Source organism: Arachis duranensis, chromosome 1, assembly GCF_000817695.3.
Source record: "Arachis duranensis cultivar V14167 chromosome 1, aradu.V14167.gnm2.J7QH, whole genome shotgun sequence".
NCBI classification, from domain to species: Eukaryota; Viridiplantae; Streptophyta; class Magnoliopsida; order Fabales; family Fabaceae; genus Arachis; species Arachis duranensis.
In genome coordinates, this window is record NC_029772.3 from 39,909,188 (window position 1) to 39,921,799 (window position 12,612).

The window sequence follows — 12,612 nt, forward strand, 5'->3', positions numbered from 1 at the left end:
ACCATCTTGTTGTCTAAAAGTCTGAACCTCAGATCGAAGCCTATTGACCTTTTGTGGGGGGTAGAAACGTGGCAGAAACTTGCTTTCCACCTCATCCCAGGTTGTTAGGCTCCCCCTTGGGAATGATTCCAGCCACTTAGCTGCCTTGTCCCTAAGTGAAAATGGGAACAAGAGCAGTTTATAAGCATCTTCCTGGACTCCATTGGACTTCACAGTGTCGCAAATTCTCAGGAATTTTGTGAGATGTTGGTTTGGATCTTCATTAACACTACCACCAAATGAACAATGATCCTCCACCAGTGATATTAGCTGTGGTTTGAGTTCAAAATTGTTGGCCTGAATGGGTGGTTTCTGAATGCTGCTACCACAATTCCTAGAGGTTGGGTTTATGTATGAACCAAGAACCCTCCTCTCGGGAATGGCATTGTTTCCATCAGCTCTCTCATGGTTGTGAACTTCTCTATCTATGTTGAGATCTAGAGCTTCCTCACAATTGTCCTCAGATTCTCCTTCAGATTCTTCTTCTCTCAGTACTCTCTTCCCTCTTGCTTCCCTTATAAGTTTATGAAGGGTCCTTTCTGGTTCGGTGTCTGGAGGAGTTGATGTCTCTCCTCTCCTACCTGTCATACAAGAACACAGCACAGGCAACAAACAAGTGAAATACTCTTGGTTAATGGAAGAGTATGGTTAGAGCAGTTGAGGAATTAATTCAAATAGTTAGTGAGTCAGTTCAAGTTACTTGTTGAATTTTAATTTCTGCACTCTGTTACTTGCTTTCTTTCTTTATGCCTTTAAATTCAAGCAACTAACTCACAAATGCTGGGTCCATCTTGTGTAGATGTTCCCCTATGTAGTTAAGCTTGATTTGAGAACTGATGTTGTAATCAGCTTGAACTGCATATCTTGCATTCTGCAAAGTGGTGGCTTCCTTGATTGCCAAGATATTGTCATCTTGGTGTTGGCCTATGTGGCTGAGGGATTCCTGTAATTGTAAATTCTGTTCCCTTTGCAGATCTAGGAATCTTGATTCAAAGTTCCTTTGCATGTCCATCATTTTTAGGTGAAAGTCCTCTTGCTTCTCTTGAGACCTCATGTATTGTTGAGACATTTCTTCTATGATTTCCTGCATTCTGCTCATATCCATGGGGTCTCTGGGAACTTGTTGCCCTCTTTCTGGATTTCCTTGCTCTTCTTGCTCTTCTTCTCCTTCTTGCTCTGCTTCCTGCTCCCCTTCTGCTTGTTGCCCTTCTTCATTTCTTCTTTTTGTATGTCTTGGAGCAATTGGGCCAAGAGTCATTCTGTGAGCAGTCATGGCCATTCCAGGATGTAGCCAATTAGGTCTTGCATCTTCAAGTGGTACTTGGGCCTCGATGCATAGTCTGATGATGGTGCTAGGGAAGTGGAGCCAGGAGTCAGGGTCACTTTTCTCACTAAACTCTTGTATCTGTTCAGCAATGAGTTTATGAACTTTGATCTCCCCTCCCACCATAATGCAATGTAGCAAGATGGCTCTTTTAGGGACTATTTCTGAAGAGTTTGCAGTGGGTAGGATGGATCTCCTAACTATTGCATACCACCCCTTAGCTTCAGGTGTTAGGTCTCCCCTTCTCAAGACTCTTGGAGCCCCTCTTGTTTTTCTCACCCATTCAGCTCTGATGGCACAAAGGTCTTCAGCAATAGTCGAGAAATTCCAGACTCATCAATTCTTCAGGCCCAATCCCATAAACCATGATATTCAATTGGGTTTCATACCAGAGTACGTTCAAGTTAATGTTTGTGCTCAAATACTAACTTAAACTGCAATATCTTTGGCCCAGAAACCTTTTCAAATAGTGGCGTTTAAGTTGCAGTTTAAGCTTCAGTTTAAGGTTAAACTGAAGCTTAAACGTGGAAATGGAAGAAAGCAACCACGGAGTGTGGAAGGGTCGAACACGTTTAAGCTCCAGTTTAAGCTTAAACTGGAGCTTAAACATGGAAATGAAGAAAGCAACCTGGAGTGTGAATTTGGTCGAACACGTTTAAGCTTCAGTTTAAGGTTAAACTGAAGCTTAAACGTGGGAATGAGGAAAGCAACCCTGGAGGAAAATATTGGTCGAACACGTTTAAGCTCCAGTTTAAGGTTAAACTGGAGCTTAAACGTGGGAATGCTCCTTGGTGCATTTCTCAATTCTGGCGTTTAACTTCCAGTTTAAGGTTAAACTGGAGGTTAAACGCCACTTTCAGCTTTTCCTGATTTTGGCGTTTAAGCTCCAATTTAAGCTTAAACTGGAGCTTAAACTGGAGCTTAAACTGGAGCTTAAACTGGAGCTTAAACTCCACATGTGATATTCAAGCTTCCTTTATTGATTTTGTTGCTTCCTTGCCTAACCTCTTCTTCCCTGAAATCATCCAAACAACTGCATCAAAGTCTTGCAAAATTTCATGAGAAATCTTCCATTCATAGCATTCAAGTAATATAACTAAAAACTCATGGAATTTGCATCAAAATCATACTGTTTGGATGGTTCATTGCTTTGTTATTCATTTAACCATTCTTGGTTACTTTAAGCTCAAGAAAATGCATAAAACAACTAAAACTAACAGAAAAATGCTAGTGAAACTAGCCTAAGATGCCTTGGCATCAGTATGCAGATATCTTCCACAATCTGGTCATAATTGGGACTGCTATCTATTTTGGATTGATAGCTCTCTTTTACGAATGGTATGGTTCGTAGCTTTAACACCCTCATGATGTTCATGGGACTAAAATCCACTGTGATCCCTCTATTGAAGCTTATATAAGATTCATCTGCCCTATCATACCTGACCACGTTTGCTTAAAACTCTCTTACAAGAGTTGCATTTACTCTTGTGACCGGATCAGTAAGGAGCTCCCATCTTCTCTTTTCCACCTTCTTTGTGATTTTGGGGCACTCCATTTTCGTGACTTGAAAGCCTAGCTCATATATGATCTCTTTATCAGCCATCCACCCAAATTGTAATGCATGGTGAAAGGTTCTAAATTTTTTCTCATCAAAAGGGGGTTGCTCTATAGGTTCCTTCCCTTTTCTTCTTTTAGAGCTCGATGATGCCATGAGTAACCTTTGATTTCGAATTTGTAGAAGTATAGATGATTGCAGCTTAAAAGATGTAGCTCTAAAAGTGTGTGAGAAAGCTTTTGATGGGAGAAGAAGTGTTGAGTGTGTATTCCGAAAGTGAGGATTTGGAATGGAAGGGTGTAAAGTGAAGTGGTATATATATATAGGAAAATGGTGGGTGATTGAAGGGTGTGGATTGATGGTACGTCTTAATAGTGGACGGTTGGGGTTTGGCATTAGATGGGCACAAGGATCACTACTTTTATGAGGTTCTTGGTTCAGTCTCCAAGGATAACCTTCTTCCAATGTTGCATGGTAACACTTCCCAAGGCACTCCCCTTGAAGACATGTGTGTAGCCCTTTTTGTGAAGTGGCCGAACCCCTTTTCTTTGGTTGTCCCATCAGTTCCCTCCAACATTCCTTTCAATTCCCTTGCAAGAAAAAAGAAAAGAGAGATTAGTTTGAATTGTGGCGGAAAAATAAAAATGGGAGGCTAACTACTTTTTTTTTTAATTTTTGCTTTTGACTAACTAAATGCCATTCATGAATGCAAACCAACCAACCAACTAAGTGTTCATGCATGCAAAATTGGTGATATCAAACTTAATTTGTGACCATGTGGTGTAAAAAGATTTGATTAAGGCTATAAAATTAACATAATATGAATTGTGTTCATGCCCTCTTAGTGTGCCTTGAACACCAAACTTGCCATTCACTATATGCTGCATATAGAGATTCTTCTAAGTGCTTGTCAAAGTTGATTTAGAATTCATGAACCTTGTTTTATTAGCTACTTTAAAAATCCTAAAAATACTAAAAGGATATAAAACATGGGTTGCTGATGCGTGAGCATCTTGTCTATCTTTTCCTAGTGAATTTGCACTTAATTTGTTGAGTTTAATTAAGAATTAATTATGTTTTAGCCACTATGGATGCTATTTTGAGTTTTGTGCAATACTGTTTATTTTAGGTAGCATTCGACTGGATTTGATGGAGTTTCTGTAGATCAAGAATCAAAAGAGATTTCAGCTAGGAGCGACGCGTACGCATTATTTGGAGCTTTCCATGGCGATGCGTGCACGTGACTGACGCGTACGCGTGATTTGAAGATTCGCTCAGCGACGCGGACGCATGATCGACGCGTCCGCGTGACTCGGGAAAAAGACCATCGACACGCACGCATGATTGACGCATACGCGTGACATGCGCCACGTGCAGAGAACGCAGAAAACGCTAGGGGGTGATTTCTGGGCCCCGTTTTAGCACCCAAGTTAAGCGCGGATCCAGTGAAGCCAAGTGGTCCCCACGTTACAAGACGCGGAGTAATTAGTTAATTCTGATTTAAATTCAAATTTGATTTTAAATCTTATCTTTAGGAAAAGATATTATCTTAATTTTAGAAATTAGATTTTAAATTAATTAGAACTAGTTATAAAAAGGGGAGACTTCTCTTCTATTAGGGACATTACATTAGAGGGATTCCATTAGGGAATTCTATACAAATTTACATTCTACATTCCATGAGCAACTAAACCTCCATTGTTAAGGTTAGGAGCTCTGTCTATTTGTATGTATTGATTTTATTACTTTTTCTATTTTAATTTATGTTTTGGATTTATATTTAAGAATTGTTTTCGTTCTTTATCTTATGAATTTGGGTGGAACGGAAGTATGACCCTCTTTCTATTTGAGTTCTTGTATAACTTGGAAAAGCTCTAAACTTGAACAACAGCTTGAAAACTTATTCTCCTAAATTCTAATTATCCGGATTTAACGGGATACGTGACATATAATCCTTTTATTCTTTGGGTAATTAGAGTTTTTGTGGCATGCAAACTGGAATTTGATCATGTACCCTTTAATTGGAATTAATTGACCAAGGAATTGGCAGTTAATGAATTTTAGAGGAGACTAGGAAGGTCTAAGGAATTAGGGTCTAGTCACATATAGTTTGCCATAAATTAAATCCTACGTAATTAAAATAGTTAGTAAGAAAAGTTAATCCGGAAAAATAGATAACTCTGAAGCCTTAACTGTTTATCCATATTTTATTCCCAATTTATTTAATTGTCTATACTTTTGATATTTTGAATTCAAACTTAAACCTTTTGAACATCTCAAAACCAATTTTTGCTTGCCTAACTAAGCCAATCAATCAATCATTGTTGCTTGATCCATCAATCCTCGTGGGATCGACCCTTACTCACGTAAGGTATTACTTGGTACGACCCGGTGCACTTGCCGGTAAGTTTGTGGGTTGTAAAATACCGCACCAGTTGCCTCCCATGAAGCACTTTTTTAACGTCATTAGCTTGATAGTTGTCCTTTGTCAGGGTGGTTGGTAATGCTTCAAATCTTTCCCTCTTACAGTGAATCTGTCTCCATTGGCTTTATTAAGAAGCTCCACATGTTCTATGGAAAGAATTTTGCTGATCGTGTATGCTTGAGGCAGCTGAGATGGGATGGTGGGGAGATGAGGTGGGATAGGTGAGAAATAGGTAGAGATCACTTCATCTCCTGAAGAGAAATCCTCTGTAGGGATCTTCTTGTTCCTCCATCCCCTTGGGGCCTTTTTACTTGTTTCCCTTGATGTTGCCTTGCTCCTTGTGGTTTCTTTTTCTAGGAAGATTTTGTTGTTGGTCTCATATGACTCTAGTGGGTCTAGCTTCTCTTGGGTTACACTTGTCTGTTGTTCCTTCTGACCATATTGTTTGTCAACCAGAGGGATTCTCAGGTGTATTATTTGTGCTTCCATGCTTGTTTCTTCCATCGGTGCCTTATTGTGCTCTTCCCTTAATTTTTTGGTTTCTTGATCTGCTTCTTGTGAGGGTTTGAAGACATTGAAGGTGAGTTGTTCATCATGTATCCTCAATATTAGCTCTCCTCGTTCCACATCTATAAGCGCCCTGGCTGTGGCTAAGAATGGTCTTCCCAGGATGATGGGATGGATGTGATTCTCTTCCATCTCTAAGATAACAAAGTCTGTGGGAAGGAAGTAGTTCCCAACCTTTACTAACACATTTTCAACCACTCCTATTGCCTGTTTTTGAGTTTTGTCAGCCAATTTGATGATTACGTCCGTGGGTGTTAGCTCATTAATTTGAAGCTTTTTCATGAGGGATAGAGGCATTACGTTGATGCTTGCTCCAAGGTCACAGAGTCCCATATCAATAATTGCTTCTCCTATAGCACAGGGGATGTGAAAACTCCCTGGGTCTTTTCTTTTTGTAGGTGGCTCTGTTTGAATGAGAGCACTGCACTCCTTATTCATCACTATTATTTGCCCACCTTTCAGTGAACTCTTTTTGGTCAGCAAATCTTTTATGTACTTGATGTATGAGGGCATCTACTGGAGAGCCTTGATGAACGGTATGTTTACATGAAGAGATGCAAACATGTCGAGGAACCTTGAATACACTCTCTTGCTACACCACCTTTGAGCCTTTGGGGAAAAGGTGCATATGGGTTCAGAGTCTCCTCTTTTTTTAGCTCCTTCCTGTGTGTGGGATTGGGTGCTTGATTTATCTCTTCATGCTTTTCCTTTGGATTGTCTTGAAAGTGTTATGTTTGCGTGTTTACTTCTTCCACACTCCTCTCATCACTTATAGTGATCATCTTGTATTTTTCCCATCTTACTTTCTTTGTTTCTCCTCTTGGGTTCTTTTCTGTGTCACTTGGGAAACTATCAGTAGGCTTGGGAATCTGTTGAGATAGATATCCCACTTGGGACTCCAGCCTCTTGATGGTGTCTCCCTTGTTTTTTATATTGGCTCGCACTTCATCCTTGAACACTCTGTTGTCTTGGACTTCCTTACGTATACCTTCAAGTATAGTCTCAATTCTGGAGAGTCTATCTTCAGGTGGTGATGGTGGGTTGAGGTTAAGATGTTGAGAGTGGTCATGTTGGTTTTGATATGGATGTTGAGAAGGGTGGTTAGGTGGGTATTGGTATGGTCTCTGTGTTGAGTGTTGGTAGGTTGCATTGTTGTTGGGATTGTGGTTGTGGCGTCTCTGGTCTCGCCCTTGGTCTTGTTTATTTCCCCACCCAAAATTAGGGTGGTTCTTCCAACCAGAATTATAAGTTTTGGAGTATGGATCATGGGTCTGCCTGGGCGAGTTCCCAACATAGTTGGCTTGTTCCCAGTCATCTTCTTCTCCTGTATTCACTCTTTCTTGAGCTGGTGATGAAGTGGTGATTGCTGCAACTTGGTTCTCTTTCATCTTCTTGGTAAGATCAGCTAACTGCTTGGTGATTATCTTGTTTTGAGCCAGCAGTGCATCCATATGGTTCAGCTTCATCACTCCTCGAGTGTTGCTCCTTTCAGAAGTATAGAAGTAGTCATTCTCAGCTACAGTCTCAATGACATCTATGGCTTCTTCAATGGTTTTCTTCTTGTTTAGAGACCCCCTGATGAATGGCCTACGATCTTCTTTGATTCGTAAGAAAGACCTTCATAGAAAATGTGCAGTTGAACCCATTCGCTAAACATGTCTGGTGGGCACCTTCTTGATAAGTCCTTAAACCTTTCACATGCCTCATAGAGAGTTTCACCATCTTGTTGCCTAAAGGTTTGTACCTCAGCTCTCAACCTGTTGATTCTTTGAGAAGGGTAGAATCTTGCCAAGAATTTGTTCACCACATCTTCCCAATTTGTTAAACCCTCCTTCAGAAAAGATTCTAGCCATTTAGATGCTTTGTCCCTGAGTGAAAAGGAGAACAAAAGCAGTCTATAGGCATCAGGATGAACACCATTAGACTTCACAGTGTCACATATTCTTAGGAAGGTGGTTAGATGTTGATTGGGGTCTCCTTGGGCGCTTCCTCCGAATGAACAGTTGTTCTGAACAAGGGTGATGAGCTGGGGTTTTAATTCAAAGTTATTGGCATGTGTGGTTGGCTTTTGGATGCTACTTCTGCAATTTCCTGGGTTTGGATTGATGTATGAGCCTAGAACCCTTCTTTCTGGCCCAGCATGATTCCCAGGGCCTTCTCTGGCATGGTTGTGAGCTTTTCCTTCATAGTTGTTTTCCAAGTTCTCCTCTATGTTTGTTTCAAAGTACTCCTTCTCTTCCTCAGCACCAACAACTTTTTTCCCTCTTGCTTCCCTCCTTTTTTTAAGGAAGGTCCTCTCAGGTTCAGAATCAAAGAAACTTGAAACTCCGCTTCTTCTCCCTGTCATACAACTAACAAAGCACACAACAAGAAAGAAAATGAAGAAATTATTCTTGTTAGAGTGGTTGTTAGTGTGAGTGGTGAAAATTATCAAACAGTTAGTGGATTAGTGAAAGAAATTGTAAATAACAATAAAGTAAAAAGAAAACAAAGAGGGGAGAGGGGAGAAGGGAAGAAAATAACTGAAACAGAAGGTAAATGACTAGATAAAATAAAAAAGCAAAAGAAAAATGCTCAATCTAGTGATCTTCCAACTTAATCATTGTTGGTACAAAATCAATCCCCAACAACAGCGCCATAAACTTGATGCACGGAAACTTGTCTCTCAACAAATTTCCCTTCGGCAAGTATATCAAATTGTCATCAAGTAAAAAGTCACAATAGAGTGAGGTTGAATCCCACAGGGATTGATTGGTCAAGCAACTTTAGTTAGAGGAATGTTCTAGTTGAGCTGAGCAGAAATTGAGTTGAGAGTTATAGAAAATTAAATGGTGGGAAAGTAAATTGCAGAAAGTAAATTGCAAAATCTTAAATGGGGATTTAGGGAGATGAACGTAAAAGTAAATGGTAGAATGTAAAGAGAATGGGTAAGATCAAAAATGGGGGATTCATTGGGCTTAGGAGATGTTGCATTCTCCAGATCAAGTTCATTCTCATCTCTCCCTCAATCAATGCATTCATTGATCTCCTTGGCAATCTTAGTTGATTAGATCCTAATTCCTTGGCAACCCAATCTCTCTAAGCTTGAACAATTGCCCAATTCCTTGATTTAATTGCTCATGGGAAGATATGAAGTATGGTCACTAATTATACCACATGTATTTCCAAATCAAAGTATTGGGAGGATTATATGTCATTGTATCCGTCCAAGGCTCAGAGGAGATCCAATTATGGAGAGTTTCTTTTCCAAGACAACTAACCAATTGATTTAAGATCGAAAGCTTTCTAGTAAATCAAGAGAAAAGAAAGAAGAAGAAGAATGAAAACTATACTTGATCCATCAAATTACGACAGAGCTCCCTAACCCAATGAAAAGGAGTTTAGTTGTTCATAACTCTGGAAATGGAAGATGATAGAGAAGAGTACATTCTAAAGTAAACTAGAAATTGCAGGAAAAGTAAATATACATAGTGTAGTTCTCCAAAATGCCAAGCTCCTTTCTAGTTCAAAACTACTCCTATATAAACTACTCTTCTTGATCTTCTAGTCAGCTCTTCAAGTCCTGGATATAGGCCTTTGATCTTGAGTTGAAGCAGTTACAATCTTCAGTGGGCTCAGCTTTGCTTGCAAAAAAAGTGTGAGTCAGGCATGGGCGAACGTTAGTTAGGACGTTAGTGGTGTTAATGTTAAGTAAAAATGTGTGTTCGAGAACATTAGTGATGATAACCTTTTTCACTAACGCTCCAAACCAAATTGATCCATGTTAACTTCAACGTTAGTGGCACTAACGTGACCACTAACGTTGCCTCTTAGTCCTTCGTAAACATTATTCGCATTCACCTTTACCAATAACGTTGCCTCTAAGTCCTTTGCAAACATTATTGGCATTCACCTTTACCAATAACGTTGCTCTTTGCTTCTCTTCCCCACGTTAGTGATCCACGTTAGTGATCCACATTAGTGCAACTAACGTGGCCCTTAACGTGGGCATGCCTAAGCTTCGAGGGCGTTAGTGACCCTCACCTTTGTCACTAACGCTTCAAATGCCCCTTCTTCCCACGTTAGTGCCTCACGTTAATTGCATTAACGTGACCACTAACGTGGTGGTGATTGCCATCTCCAACGTTAGTGACAAAGGTGAGTGTCACTAACGTTGGCCTATCATTCCTTGCTCCACGTTACCCTTCACGTTAGTGGTCTTAACGTGACCACTAACGTGGGCAATATTGGCTTAGTCCAACGTTTGTGACAAAGGTAAGTGTCACTAACGTTGGTGATTGCTTTCTCCTCCCACGTTAGAGTTCACATTAATTGGATTAACGTGACTCTTAACGTGGCTAAGTGTGCCCTTTTGGAACGTTAGTGGTATTCACTTTTACCACTAATGTTGGAGCTCCCTTTTTCCTCCACGTTAGCTACCAAGTTAATGTAATTAACGTGGCAACTAACGTGGGCTATGATGGCTTCGAAGGTGTTATTGGCGATCACTTTTTCCATTAACAATGCAAGCTTTTTCCCATTCCACGTTAGTGGTCACGTTAATTAGATTAACGTGGCTACTAACGTGGCTCTTCCTTGCTTCCTTTGTCCTGAAATCAAGCAAATAAAGTGCATCAAAGCTCTGTTCCAAGTCATGAGATCATGCATTATCCATTTTATCATTCAATTACTGCATAATTCTCATGAAATCATGTAAAGTTAACAATGTTTGCTTAAGTCAAGATGTAAGTGTATTTTTATCCAAGACTTGCTTATTTACCAAGAAAATGCATGAAACTACCCTAAAATAGTAAAAAAAGGTCAGTAAAACTGGCCAAGATGCCCTGGCATCAGGTTTATACTTTTCTTTGGATTGGACTGCCCAAAACGGGAGTTGAACACCCAAACTACCCCCTTTCCGGCGTTCAACGCCCAAACAGGACCAACCTCCCAAGTTGAACACCCAAACTGGCGTTCAACACTACCAAGGGAGCAAGGAAGCAGTGTGGACACTCCCTAGTGGGCGTTCAATGCCCACTCAACCAAGTTGGACGCCAAGCTCAGCCCAAACACTCACCAAGTGGGCTCCAAAGTAGATTTTAGCACTTCTTAGTTTATTTTATTTCCTTTTTGTAATTTAAAACGATATTTTTTATTATAAATAGGGGACTTCCTTCTTCTTGAGGATGATGCCTCCCAGGAGGGGAGAAGCACAAACACATTATTTCTATACATTATGAGCAATTAAACCTCCTAGGTTCAGGTTAGGAACTCTGCTGATTCCTATGGATTAATGCAATTACTTTTATACTTCAATCGATGTTTGATTCTTTTCTATGATGCATTGTCGTTCTCCATCTTTATGAATCTTGATTCTACATGAGTTCCTTACGAGTCCTGACTCGGATAGTATTGAGCTACAACTTGAGAATGCATCACAGGTTCCAACAATTTATCTGGGCTAATTGGGATATGTGACATAAGACCTCGTTAGTCAGGGGTAATTGAGGTTCTTGTGGCTCTAAGGGCTAGAACCATAAAAGCATCAGTTTTTGATCCGGAAGATCCAACCTTGTCTATGGCGTTTTGAGTAGGATCATCAAAAGATTGAATTGTGTGTGCTTTACCTTCTCCCAGATTAATCTAATCCGTTCGAATGTTTGGTTTGGACCTGAGGAGATTAATGACCACGACCAATGGCTTAATCACTTACATCCTTGTCGTTGAAGGAATCACTCATCATTGAAGTAGTGAGCATGATGTGTTAATCAAGAAAAAGAAACGTCTCCAAAGCCTTAACTAATCTATCATTATTGTCTATACATCAACTATTTATCACTTTTATGATTGCTTGTTTTTGCGCCTACAACAAACAACAACTATCTTTTTATTCACCCGACAAAGATTTGCACGAGAACCACAGCTTGCTCAATTTGGAAATCCTTATGGGATTCAACCCTCACTCACCTGAGGTATTACTTGGACGATCCAGTGTACTTGCCGGTTCAGTTGTGCGAGTCACAAATTCATGCACCAGCCATCAAATTCTTTATCATTAATGCTCAACTCCCCTGCGATTTTTTGCTTCTTGGGAGGAGGCCCCGAAGGAGATGAGGATGTTGGTGTATCCGAGCTCTCCAACGGCGGGTCAGATAAAATTAAACGGGCAAAGGGAGTAGGAATAACCTTCCTCTGAGTAGCAAGACCAGAACTCGGTTTCTTTGGAGTGGGTGACAAACCCCAATTTGACGGTTTGTTTTGTATTAAATTTAGAGTGTCTTGATAACCTTTTGTCACATTTAGCCTATGAATTAGCATGGTTTTGTTATCTCTCCCATATTCGTGCTTAAGTGTAAAAACATGCTTTTTGAGCCTTATTTTGATGAATTCTAGTTTCTCTTTGATTCCATAAGATGCCTTGATGTGTTTGCTAGTAATCTCAGGTTGAAATAGGCTAGGCATGGATCAAAGGAAGCAAGGAAGGAAGCATACAAGTGGAGGGAAGCACAAAAAGCCAAAGAATTGATCCAGGCCATGCACGCGCACGCGCACAAGGCGCTCGCGCGCACATTGCGAAACAGGCCAAGGACGCGCACGCGTACCGTGCACTCACGTGCCGATGGTGGCACATGACCTCATTAATGCAACACGTGCCTGGCGATTTTGGAAGGTTTCAGCAACCAACTTTGGCGCCAAAAATGCATATAAGAGCCAAGGATTGAA